The sequence below is a fragment of the Ambystoma mexicanum genome, chromosome 1p (genome assembly GCF_040938575.1).
Source record: "Ambystoma mexicanum isolate Mex_15411 chromosome 1p, UKY_AmexF1_1, whole genome shotgun sequence".
Taxonomy (NCBI): Eukaryota; Metazoa; Chordata; class Amphibia; order Caudata; family Ambystomatidae; genus Ambystoma; species Ambystoma mexicanum.
Genome location: NC_090921.1, coordinates 128,414,512 through 128,427,346, shown reverse-complemented (window position 1 = coordinate 128,427,346; position 12,835 = coordinate 128,414,512).

The window sequence follows — 12,835 nt, the reverse complement described above, 5'->3', positions numbered from 1 at the left end:
TGAACCAGATCACCGTTAAGAATAGATATCCGTTACCTTTGATCCCTGAACTTCTGGACCAAGTCAGAAAAGCATGCATATATACAAAGCTGGATCTTAGAGGAGCTTACCACTTGGTACGAGTAAAAGAGGGCGATGAATGGAAGACGGCCTTCCGCACCAAGTATGGACTATTTGAATATCAGGTCATGCCCTTCGGACTTTGCAATGCCCCGGCCGCCTTTCAATATTTTATGAACGATGTCCTCAGAGAGCTCATAGATGTGTGTGTTGTTGTTTACATTGACGACATCCTCGTTTATTCTTCATCGGAATCTGAACATCGGAAACATGCGAAAATGGTCCTCGAAAGATTGCGTCAACACAAACTTTTCGCTAAGTTGGAAAAATGTGTTTTCAACGTGACTGAAGTTGAATTCTTGGGATTCATATTATCACCTGGCGGAGTGCGTATGGATTCAAAGAAGGTCGATGCAGTTCTCAAATGGCCATCACCATCCTCCGTAAAAGGTGTGCAAAGCATGTTAGGCTTCGCTAACTTTTACCGCAGGTTTATCCCCGAATTCTCTCGAATAGTCGAGCCCATCACTGCCTTGTTAAAGAAAAACAAACATTTTGAATGGTCTACCGAGGCGGAACAAGCTTTCCAGGATTTGAAGACTAAATTTATCTCTGCACCAATCTTAAAACACCCTCGCCCCGAACTCCCCTACATCGTGGAAACTGATGCTTCAAGCCTTGCCATGGGGGCAGTTCTATCACAAAAGGACCCGGTAACCAATCAGTTGCATCCCGTGGCATTTTGGTCCCGCAAATTCTCGCCTCCTGAAATCAATTACACGATTACTGACAAGGAACTTCTGGCTATCAAGTCTGCCTTTAAGGCTTGGCGGCATTATCTGCTGGGGGCCCGACACACCGTTACTGTGATTACGGATCACCGAAACCTGCAATATTTGAAAACCGCAAAAGCCCAATCCTCTAGACAACTCCGTTGGGCATTATTCTTTGCCGAGTTTGACTTCATAATTACCTATCGACCTGGTACAAAGAACGGTAAAGCTGATGCCCTTTCTCGGATGGGAGTGGAAGAACACTTGATCAACCCTAAACCTGTACCAATCATTCCCGAACAAAGAATTCTGGGTGTAATCACCACAGAATCCATAGAGGAAGTTAAGGATAAGGCCAGGCAACTTGTAACTCCAGCAGACATACAGAATTGGCATCTGCAGAGAAAGGACTTTGCAGTAAAGGACAACTTATTGTATTTCCAAGAACGATTATACCTACCCAGCACAGATTTACAGAAAAAAGTAATCTCTTGTTATCACGATTCTTTAATGGAAGGACATCCCGGTATGGCCAAGACCTCAGAAAAGATCAAGCGCTACTTCTGGTGGCCGTCTTGGAAAAAAGATATCAGAGACTTTATAATGTCCTGTGGAGTATGCGCCCAAAACAAGAGTCAAAAGGAAAGACCAGCAGGCCTCTTACGCCCTATTGACATCCCACCTCGCCCTTGGCATACGCTTTCTATGGACTTCATCACCGATCTACCTCCATGCTCCGGATACAATATGATTCTAGTAATCGTGGACTTATTCTCCAAGATGGCGCATTTCATTCCGCTCAAAGGCTTGCCAACAGCAGCAACTCTGGCCCGAGAATTTCTCGAAAACATCGTCCGACTGCACGGTTTTCCTTCGGTTCTAATTTCGGATCGAGGTAGTCAATTTATTTCTCATTTTTGGCGAAGTTGCTGTCGGTCGGCTCAAATTGATGTGAGACTATCGACCAGTCACCACCCTCAGACCGACGGACAAACCGAGAGGACCAATCAAACTCTGGAACAGTATTTACGCTGCATGCTGCAACAAACTGAAAAAACTTGGAAAGACATCCTTTGGATAGCCGAATATGCCTACAATAACTCTGTCCATTCGGGAACTGGGAAAACCCCATTTTTTCTTTTGTACGGCAGTCACCCTCGAACCTCGGAGTTGGATCCCCTCCAAGATCTTGAAACACCAGCAGTAGACTACCTGCATTCTACAATCACCCAAGCCTTTAAGGAAGCTGTTTCTCACCTTCAAAGGGCTAAAGAACAATACAAGAAAGGAGCAGATCAACATCGGAAGGAAGCCCCTCAATATCAAGTAGGGGATCAAGTCTGGTTATCCACCAAATATCTACCTCTAAAAGGGCCACGCACATTCAACCCAAGATACCTTGGTCCCTATTCCATCACTACCATAGTAAACCCAGTAGCGGTCAAGTTGGACTTGCCCCCGCACATGAAGATACATCCGGTCTTCCACGTCTCTCTATTAAAACCCGTGCAACCTCAAACCCGACTAACTAAATCTCCAAAACCTATCCTAGTTGATGGAGAACTCGAGTTTGAAGTCAAAAGCATTCTGGACTCCAAGATCTCCAAATCTAAACTATTTTACCTAATTGACTGGAAAGGCTACGGCCCCCAAGAGAGATCCTGGGAACCTGCTGAATATGTCCACGCTCCTCGCCTAATCAAAAGATTTCACCGAACATTTCCTGACAAGCCAAAACCCCCGGAGAAGCCCGGTTTGGGAGGGGCCTTGAGGGGGGGTACTGTCATGATCTCTGCTTCCAAAAGGTCAGGGTTTTCCCAACTCCCTTGGAAGCAGATCCATAACCCAGGTTCCGAGTGCCAACCAGTCCCAATTGGGACCTTTTGGACCCAGTCCTGGCGCCAGTGGCACCAGGCTCATAAATATGCCCAGTCCCAGCGCTGGAAGCGCCGGGCTCATAATGCTTGGGTGGACTTACCTGCAGCAGACCATGCTGCTTACTTGCCTGCCAGTTGAGCCTCTGATCCTCTTCTGTTTGGAACTACTTTTCCTGTTGGGTGGGGCAGGAGCCACTCCCTAGATTCAGAACACTGGAACTCTTCTGGAAAGCAGGAACTCTTTTCTTACCTAGGCGTGGCTGTGGAAGGAGACATCTAAGCACTACAGGAGGCTATTTAAACCACACCCGATGGATGAATCTTTCTTTGCGTTATTCTGCATCCTCTGCAGCAGAACGCTCATCGTGTCTTCTGCATCTGATCCTGGGCCTAAGGAAAAAGGCTTACCATCCTGAATCCAGTCTTCAGCAACACCTATAAAGACAAGAAAGAACAGGTTAGCATTACGGTCTTCAGTGACAGCTCTTCACTTACCTGGTCCATCGGCTGTCACCAACGCCTCGCGCTGCATTCCGGCATCTGAAAGACAAAGGCTTACCTACTCTTCGTGCGCTCCGGAGGTCTTCACACTGCATTCCGGCATCTGAAAGACAAAAGCTTACCAACTCTTCGCACGCTCCGGAGGCCTTCGGCGCTGCATCCCGCATCTGAAAGACAAAACAAGGTGCGTTTAAAGACATTGGGGAACTTTAATACTCACGTGCCATTACTCCCTTCCACATCTAACCCAGTGGGTATTCCGGCACCCTGCAGCCGCTCCGAACTTGTACCTGCAAAATAAAAAGACAGTTAGAGCGCATCGTGAAGCAGGCAACAAGCGCTTACTTACGTGCTTCCAGGCGCTTCTATTCATCACACGGGCTCCATCTTCAACTCACTTCAGCCCGTCATCCGCCATCGCCGGAACCCTGCAAAACAAGAAACATCATTACTAAAGACTTTAAAGACATTAGAATTACTCGAAACTTACCGTTCGTGCAGTAAACGACGGACAGCAGTCCTCTGAAGTCAAGAGGCCTGCTCCCCTTATCCAGTGAAGAAACTGGTTACAGCACCCTGCCCCGAGGCAGATGGAGAGCACGGCGTTCACTTACCTAAGGTGCAGCGTTAACCTTTGGGGTTCTACAGGAGAAGAGAAAGGGAAGAAGAGAGAGACATTCAATAACCCAGTTCCTTAATCCCATATTTTCTATCTGCAGACATCTTACCCTTCAAGTCAGACATACAGTGCACAGAGGTCCAGCCCAAAGAGCCAGCCGTGTCTTACACATCACCTTTGCAGATACGGTATACGCCCAGTCAAGACCGGCGCCTCTACGGGAATCAGGTGAGCGTTACACTCACCCACCATCTGTCCTATCCCTTGGAACATGCTGGCGTACCTATCCAAGAGATCATTAATGTCCTCCAGATATACCGAATAGGCAAAACTCACTATTCCAAGGGCCTCTGCCGCAGCACAGCTCAAAAGGTGTTTGTGCTGATAGGGGTAACATAGAAACAGGCCGTGATCTTCGAGCCATCATGTTCAACTTTTGCCACGAATGTCCCGTCAAGAGGAATAAGGTCAGACACACCAAAGGTGAATATGCGAGCTTTGGGGGTGACCAGTGCAGCGGGGTGTCCATCGCCTCATAGTGTCCACGGGCTATGACATTGACGGATGCCCCAGTGTCCACCAGCACAGGGACTGGAGAATGGTTGACAGTGACGATGCACCTTGGCTGTCTCCTGTTTTTTGACCTGAGAGTCTCTATGCTCGAAACAAAAAAAATGTTCTCCTCTTCCTCCTCTTCATCATCCCCAGGAGGGGCACCTTCACCCTCCTGGTCAACTTGGGCCACATTTGATGGGCATGATTGCCAGAGAAAACCGGAGTGTATGGGGCCCCTAGGTACCATCACAGGCAAAGAGGCTTTACACACCTGTGCGTAGTGGTCCGCCAGACCACACCGTCCACAGGTCCTCCCAACGGCCGGACACTCAGCAGGGTGCGGGAGGTCATAGCCACATTTCTGGCAAGCTTCCCCCACTCTCCCGTCCCTGTTGCGGAAGGTAGCACCGACCTCCTGGCACCTCTACCACCACGCCCTACGGCACATACCTCCTCAGTCTTCACTGGCCGTGAACTAGCCTCCATCTTGGGTGCACGAGTCTCAGACACCTCGGAACACCGGCCCAGTTCAAGGATGCAATCAAGGGTGGTACCCGGCTCCCTCAGTACCTGCCGCCTCAACTTCCCCGATGAGCATGCCTGAATGAGGAGAGTCCTAATCATGTCATCAGGATCACCACATGCGCAATCCAGGGAAAGGCGCCTGAGCCGACCATAGAAGGTGTCCAAAGTCTCATCCTCTTTCTGGTGAGCCAACAGCATAACAAAACGTTCATAATCAGCATTCGCCAAAGGCAGGAAATGATTGCGGAGAGTTACCTTGGCAGCGTCATACGAAGTGTCAGCAGGCTGGAGTGACTCAAAAATCTCTTGAACCGCCGGTCCCGCTGAATACAGTAGTGTTGCTAGCTTACTGTCATCATCAGTCTCCATCGTCGCCCTGAAATACATGTCCAGGCGATCAACCCACCTCTTCCACCTGGGCCCCATACTAGACGGAGGGCCAGACACAACAAACTCCAGAATGGGCTGAAGCGCCGCAGGAGCACGCATTTGCGCCATGGCACGAGGTGCCGGAACTGCAACAGGCGCAGGCAACGGTGGGGGCTGAGGGGCTTGCTGAGCAGGAGTAGGAGGTTGGGCAGCAGGGGGTTGTTGAACTGCAGGCTGTCCACCTCCCTGATCACCGGGTGCGCTCATGGGTCAAGCGCACAGGCACCCCCACTTGACACCACAGGGGCCGCAACTCACCCAGCCACTACAGGCATGAGACACACCAGTCCATGATGATGATAATGATGATGAAGATGATGTCCATCAGCTTTCCAGAGCCACCATAACACAGCACTGCCAAGTATGATGAAGGTGGTGACATAGATGCAGGATACCAAATGTCCCCACTAATGATGATGAAGGTAATAATGCAGATGAAAAGCATCAAAGGGCTCCAAAAATTGAGCAGGGGAGATGAGGAATGAGCAGGCCTTGGCACTTCACCCCCCCTTCTTCCACCACGCCCGACGTAGTTCGCCCAAAATTAGCAAAAATCACAAACCCAGGGCATGAATGGACAGCACACGCTGCCCGCTTGCAGAATATCCAAAAATTAGCTTAGGATGTCACTCACGGGCCAAAACGAAGCCTTGTGAAGTTTCCTGGCGTGATTCCAAAATGGCCGCCGCCGCGTGAGGCCAGGCCAGCCCGCGGCACGGAGCGAAGGAGGACTGTCATCTGCTCCAGGAGATAAAATAATTCAGCATTTGTTCACCGCCAGGCCCGGGCCTCGTCGCCACTCTTGGGAGTCTATGGATGACCCCCAATTAGCGAATCCCGTGAGCCCCGATCATGCAAAAACTGACCCAGACACGTCTTGCTCTTTCGGGCTCCCCGGTCGCACTAGTGTGTCCGGGAGACGCCCCCTTTATTTATATGGCACGCGGCGGAATGCAACGTCACTCCGCCGCGTGCTAGTCCTTAAAGGGGACAGCACCACAGGGCCTGTCCTCTTGAATGGACATTCCTGCTGTATGGTAGAACTACATTGACTTATGCATACATTTTTATTTACATTCTTATTTGCATAGAACGGGGCACAAAGGGCTGAAGAAAGTTAGGACAGCAATAGCAGTGCCCAGAGGGGTGAGGAAAGTGAGGACAGCAGTAACAGTGCCCAAAGGGGTAAGGAAAGTGAGGACAATAATAACAGTACCCAAAGGGGTGAGGAAAGTGAGGACAGCAATAACAGTGCTCAAAGGGGTGAAGAAAGTGAGGACAGCAATAGCAGTGCTCAAAGGGGTGAAGAAAGTGAGGAAAGCAATAGCAGTACCCAAAGGGGTGAAGAAAGTGAGGACAGCAATAACAGTACCCAAAGGGGTGAAGAAAGTGAGGACACCAACAACAGTACCCAAAGGGGTGAAGAAAGTGAGGACAGCAATAAATGTACCCAAAGGGGTGAAGAAGGGGGTCCAGGGGATGTAGTTTGGGAGTTAACAGACCTAAGGGGGATACAGAAGGGCAGAGACTTAGTGGGGAGGGTCAAGAAGATTTGGGGAATCTTAATAGAAGAGTGGGAAAGAGTGAAAGTGAAAAGCGGCGTGAAGAAGTAGCGAGGTAGAGGAGGAGCCACCAGAGAGAGAAGAACTGTTAGAAGCCAGGAGGAGTGCAGTGGAAGTCAGATAAACAGAGTGGCTTAAAAAAGTTGAAAAGAGCCAGATAGAGGCCAGGCTCCTGGGGATAAAGGTAGGCGTTGCTACCCACTTTGGAGACCATAGTATAGTTAGCTACCCTTGCACCCTGCTAAGCTTTCTTGTCAATGTCACAGACTTGTGAGTTGCAACACTTGCACCCAGGTCCCTCACCGCCTGTACATGGGACTGTTACCAGCCTCTGCCCCTTTAAGGGAGAGACATGGAACATGGAGGGGAGGAGAAAGGAAGAGGAGGAGTTAAGTGAAGCAAAAGTTAGTATGTAGTTATATTTCAACAAAGAAAGACATTGGTAGAATCCTCCTGTAGAGGAGGTCCCGGACATGGCCTGCACCCCTGCTCCACATTTCGAGATGCCAGCAAGGTACTCGCAAAGATATGTGACGTACGAGGAGCAGCTGAACCAACAGAGAGCTGCAGTGGGCCTCTGCCCTGTGTACGTTAGAAGATTAGTACCTGTTGAAGTGCCCATAACCAGACAGCATGGGCTGCACGGAACCCCGTCAGACAACCGTACCTGCCATTGGTACGAAACGACGAGTATTTACAGACTGTCCACGAGGAAACCCCGAAGGCCTTAATGGAAGGCCAATGGAAATAGACTAAGGGCCTAGGCAGCCCCGAGAACAACCAGAAGTGGCTACTGAAAGCTAGCATGCCCGTACCAGTGACTGCTAGAATAAATGTAATGGACAGAGACGAGAGATAAAGTTAAAACGTAAGGAAAAGTTGCCATGAGACAAGATGGAAGCAACCGCCCTATCGAATGTGTGTAAATAAGCTTGAATCGCAAGATGCTCAGAAATCGATACTGCCTGCAATGCTTAGTAGAAGACTAGAGCGGCAAGCGCCAACCATATATCTACCTCAATACAGCACAATGCACACGTGCAACTCCATTTTGTGAAAGCAGAAGTGTACCCAGGTGGCCAGAGGCCTAACAGGCCGAGTTTCGAAACCTAACAGAGGCCAGGGAAGAAGCAGGATCGAAACTTAGCAAAGAGAGGCTCATGCCGGGGAAATCGAGGTCAACCAGAGAAGGAAGGTGAGCATGAGCTCACGAGACTCCAGCTCCAGCTTCAGAGCATGCCAGCCCGCCCGTGAAGGTCAAGATAAGAGAGGCCCATGCAGGTGGCCAAGTGAACACAGAATTAAATACACGAAAAGATGGAAAACTAAAGCAGATTCACGGTGAACTAGCACGTGACCAGCCAGGCGCGAAGATGTACCACCGCCTGATATCATCCAGAACCCGAGGATGCCATAAACTTTTCCTGATAAGAGACTACAGATCCGAGGCCATACCCAGCCCACTAATTGACACATAGCCCAAAAACACTGATTGATGGAAAGGAGGAAGGGTGAATCTTGGGACACTAGGCACGTGGGTGTCTATTCTGCATGCTGCTCATTAAAGTGAAGATTTATGTTTAGGGGTGTAACTTGCCCAATCATGATAGACCATGTAATCTAGGGTCCTATAGACACTGTAACCAATGAGACGTTGTACTTGTAGTGACGTCAATCACGTGTGTTGTAGAGGGATGGGCATAGACGCCCACCCGATAAGAGTTATCCAATCCAATTGTGTTATTTCCATATACAGATATATCACCTATACTTAAGTTACCTTTCCTAACCAATTATGCTGCATGATGATTTTTTATGGAAGTAGACGTCAATGATGATGAAGTTTGCCCATAAAAGGGGCTGTTGTACTGAAGTTCGGGGAAGTCGGGATGAGGCAGGTGTTTGTGATGCTGCTGATTTCATTAAGCTGATGTATGTATCATTAAACAGACTTCCCTTTGCCAATTTATTGAGTCCTGATTATTGAACCTTGCTGGAGTATGTGAATCCTGCACTCTGTCCTCGCATGGCACAGCTATCTTGTATTACTAGTTTTCGAGGGTGAGTACTGACCAATGGGCCCGTCAGTAATTTCCTCTCCTCGTCAACACTTGGTAACATGAGGATGGTTACGGCCATCGATTAGTGATAATCGATTGATATAGTTATAAGACACCTTTTAAACCGACGGCGCGAAGTTACTCTGGGCCTTTGGTTACATCACAAGTCCTTTTGCCATTCCGGCTGAGTAAGCTGAGAAGCTCCCCGTGGACAATGATAGTGTAATTATTCCCAAAAATCTGCAGTGGGTCTGAAGGAACCCGCTTTTACAAGCATAACCCTTCTCATTCCCACGGGCAGCGGATCGGACGAAGACCATAAGAACTGGAAGAGGAAGGGTGGAGATCCTGAAATTCCAGAGAGGGAAAGTGACGATCGGTGAGTGAAACGATGAAAACTCGTGTATTGGCAAAAGTCTTATAGACCTTAGAGTAAGAAGGGGAAAGGTAACGGTGGGTGGCGGAGAAAAATAATATAGATAGAAGTAGGAAAGACTGTACAAATATATAGGGGGTAAAGACGTAGGCACTTGATATCAAAACTGTAAAGAATACCGGGGGGGCACCCGAGAGAAAAACGGTAAGGGAGACCGGGAGGGCACCCGAGACAAAAACGGTAAGGGATACCGGGAGGACACCCGACACAAAAACTGTCAGGGATACCGGGAGGGCACCCGAGAGAAAAACTGTAAAATTTGCCTTGTTCCTGCGCTTTAAAGAGTGGTCAGAAGGAACTTGAACCCAGAGCCCACAGAGAGGGGGACGCTAGGCTACGATGACGTTTAAAGACGCCATAAAGGGGTAGTTCAAATCCCATGTCGGGGTATTAATTAGAAGGCAGGTATATGTATGACCAGCTGGTGTCTGTCTAGTCTGTCAAGCGTCTGTCATATGTGTCCTGTGTATGCTGAATGTGGAAAATTGTGTTATCAAATTAATGGCAATGCATTTTTGCTTTACGCGATTCTGTAAATGAGAGGGAATCGCCACTGAATTGATGCGTTTTGAGTAGAATTGTTGGTATAAAATTGCAGAAATATTGGATTGGAGCTTGCGTATGTGGTGCTCGCTCATAATAGCGTGACATTGGAACACTGTGCGATTATTGTTGGTGACGAAGGTGAGAATGGAAGAAATTATCCCACTCGCACATTTGTGCAAGCAGTTGCCAAAGCACACTACAAAACTGAAGAAATAGTCAAGAATGGGTTAAGGGCACTGCAAATAAAATGTTTATGCCGCGGCCCCAAAATGGGTCATTGTCGAAGGCTGTTTTAAGCATATGACTACCTTCTTGCATGCCACATATAGCGTGAAGAAGCTCGAGAAACGCCTTGCTGTTCTCGAGCTATGGAAAATGTTTGAACAAGTGAAGGAAGAAGAGCCTCACGCAGATTGGATATTAAACGTATATACAGAGGTGGGTGAGACACCTACCGCACCACCTGCCCCGCCGGAACCAGTTACTGAAGAAAGTAAGTCAGAGGGTCTGTCCCACTAAGAGAACTGAAGGCAGCCACAGGGTATAGCAACCCTGCATATTAGTCACCTGCGTGTGCAGTGACGAGACGAAAGAGAAGGAACAGGAAATCGACACTGCCTCCACGATCCCGTGGGACAAAGAGAGGCGGTGTGAGGAAAGGAAGGATCAGGCACAAACATGTGGAGAGAGAGAGAGAGAGAGAGAGAGAGAGAAAGAGAGAGAGAGAGAGAGAGAGAGAGAGAGAGAGAGAGAGAGAGAGAGAGAGAGAGAGAGAAAGAGAGAGAGAGAGAGAGAGAGAGAGAGAGAGAGAGAAAGCAATGAGTTAATATTTGCAAAGGACGGATGGATGGGAGGGCAGATATTAATGAAATTAGATGGAAAAGGAAGCGATGATGCAAGGCCGAGTGAACGGTCTGATGAGGTGAAAAGAAAGGGAAGGGAGAAAGAAGTGGAGGTGAAGGACGAAAAGTCACGAAGGAAGGAAAGGTTGAGGCGGGAAGAAATATATCGCGAAGAGCAAGGAATACCGCTCAGTCACACACAATGCGCTGCCTATGAAAAGTACAGGCAGAACATGCTAAAGTTAGAGGAAGAGAAGAGAATGCCCGAAAGAAAGGTAAAAAAGCGAGAAGATGAGGAAGATAGAAGGGCAAAGGAACGTAGACATGAACGAATGAGGGAAGTAGACAAGGCTAGAGAGGAAGCGAAAAAGCGAAGAGAAATGGATGAGGAAGAAGAGCGTAAACGCAGGCAAAGGGCGCGAGATTTAGAATATTTGCAACGGCAAGTGGAAAAACCCAATCCAGTAGTAGGCTGGGAAGACATAGAGGAATTGTTTCCTGCAAACAATGTGGTACCAAGTACAAGCGGGACAGGTATTGATGATGACTTCGACACCAGAAGCATCGGGGAAGCGATTGATAAAATATATGATGAGATGGGCCTGGAACGAATCTCCCAAGAGGGAAGGGAAGATGAGCACTTGGAGAGCACCCAGCTATATGACACTGAGGATGTTACCCAAAGTAGCGGCAGTAGAGGACTGTCCCTAGATAGACTTGAAGCTGAGCAGAACGAAGATGATACAAGAAACTGTGTGAACTGGGAGTATTCAGAGTCTGACTCCGAAGGGGAAATGGAAGAAACAGTGTATGACGAAGGGAGATGGTGCGAAAAGCAGCACCCAGGGAACCGGGAGGTACGATGGTCAGATGCTAGCGGGTCCACAAGTAGGACACCGAAGTCCGCTGGACAGTCCAGCCGACATAAAGAGACACCCCACGGTCAGAGGGGGGCATCAGCCCCTGCCTATGCGGACAGGCTAAGAGCATTACCAGGCAAGCGGCAAGGCGGAAACGCCACCCTGGCAAAAGACCAGAAAGATAGAGAGGACTGCGCATTCCAATTCCCACTATTAGAGAAAGGGGGAGCAAGACCGCAGTATATTCCTTGGCCGCACATGGACCGCGAGAATCTTAGAAATAAACTTCCCATGCTGACGTCGGGGGCTGGGAAGTGGATACATGAGTTAGAGAAAATGACAGGGGGTGTCACTCTAGCCATAGGGGACATTAAGGGACTCCTAATTGCTATACTTGGCGAAAGAGCAGATGATGTGTGGAAAAGGGCAGGCTACCCTGGGGTGACCATAACTAATACCACTCATGACGGAGCGCCATTTAATAACTGTAAGGCAGCAGAGTGGAAAGCGCTGCACATATTATATCTGGACACATCAGATATGGGAGCTATAATGACTCATAAAATGAGAGTCAGAGGATCTGTTGCTTTATATCCAAAATGTTCAGGACGCGTGGGTACTCGAAACGCATGAATCTTGGACGAAATCTATCCCTGTATTCTACCCTATATTGTGCCAAGGGTTACCAGAACCGGTGCAAAAACAGCTAAAAACCAAAAAAAATTGGTAAGAGTAGAAACTAAACCATGGGCCAAAATCCAGTTGACGATTGCACACTATTGTAGATTGTTGCGAGAAAAGAATTGGAAGAAAGAGGTAACACATAAGGGAGAGGAGGCGAAGCTAGTGCAAAGGAAGCTCTCAAAATACGCTCTCGAGGGAGCCATGTTGACAAGCCCAGTCGATTCGAGTGCACAACGTGCAACTGAACCGACGCAGACCAATCAGGGTAATGCGGGATTTCACCCAAGAGGCAGAGGTTTTGGAGGAAGAGGATGGCAGAGTAATCAGAGAGGGTTTCGAGGTAACCAAGGAGGTTATCAAAATGTTCAACATGGTGTTCAGAATGCACAGATGGGCCTTCCAAGCATGCCAGATGGACACATGACCCGACCACCGCCAGCGTGCTGGCTATGTGGAATGACAGGACATATGGCGCGCATGTGCAGAAGCCAAGGAATTTGGCAGAA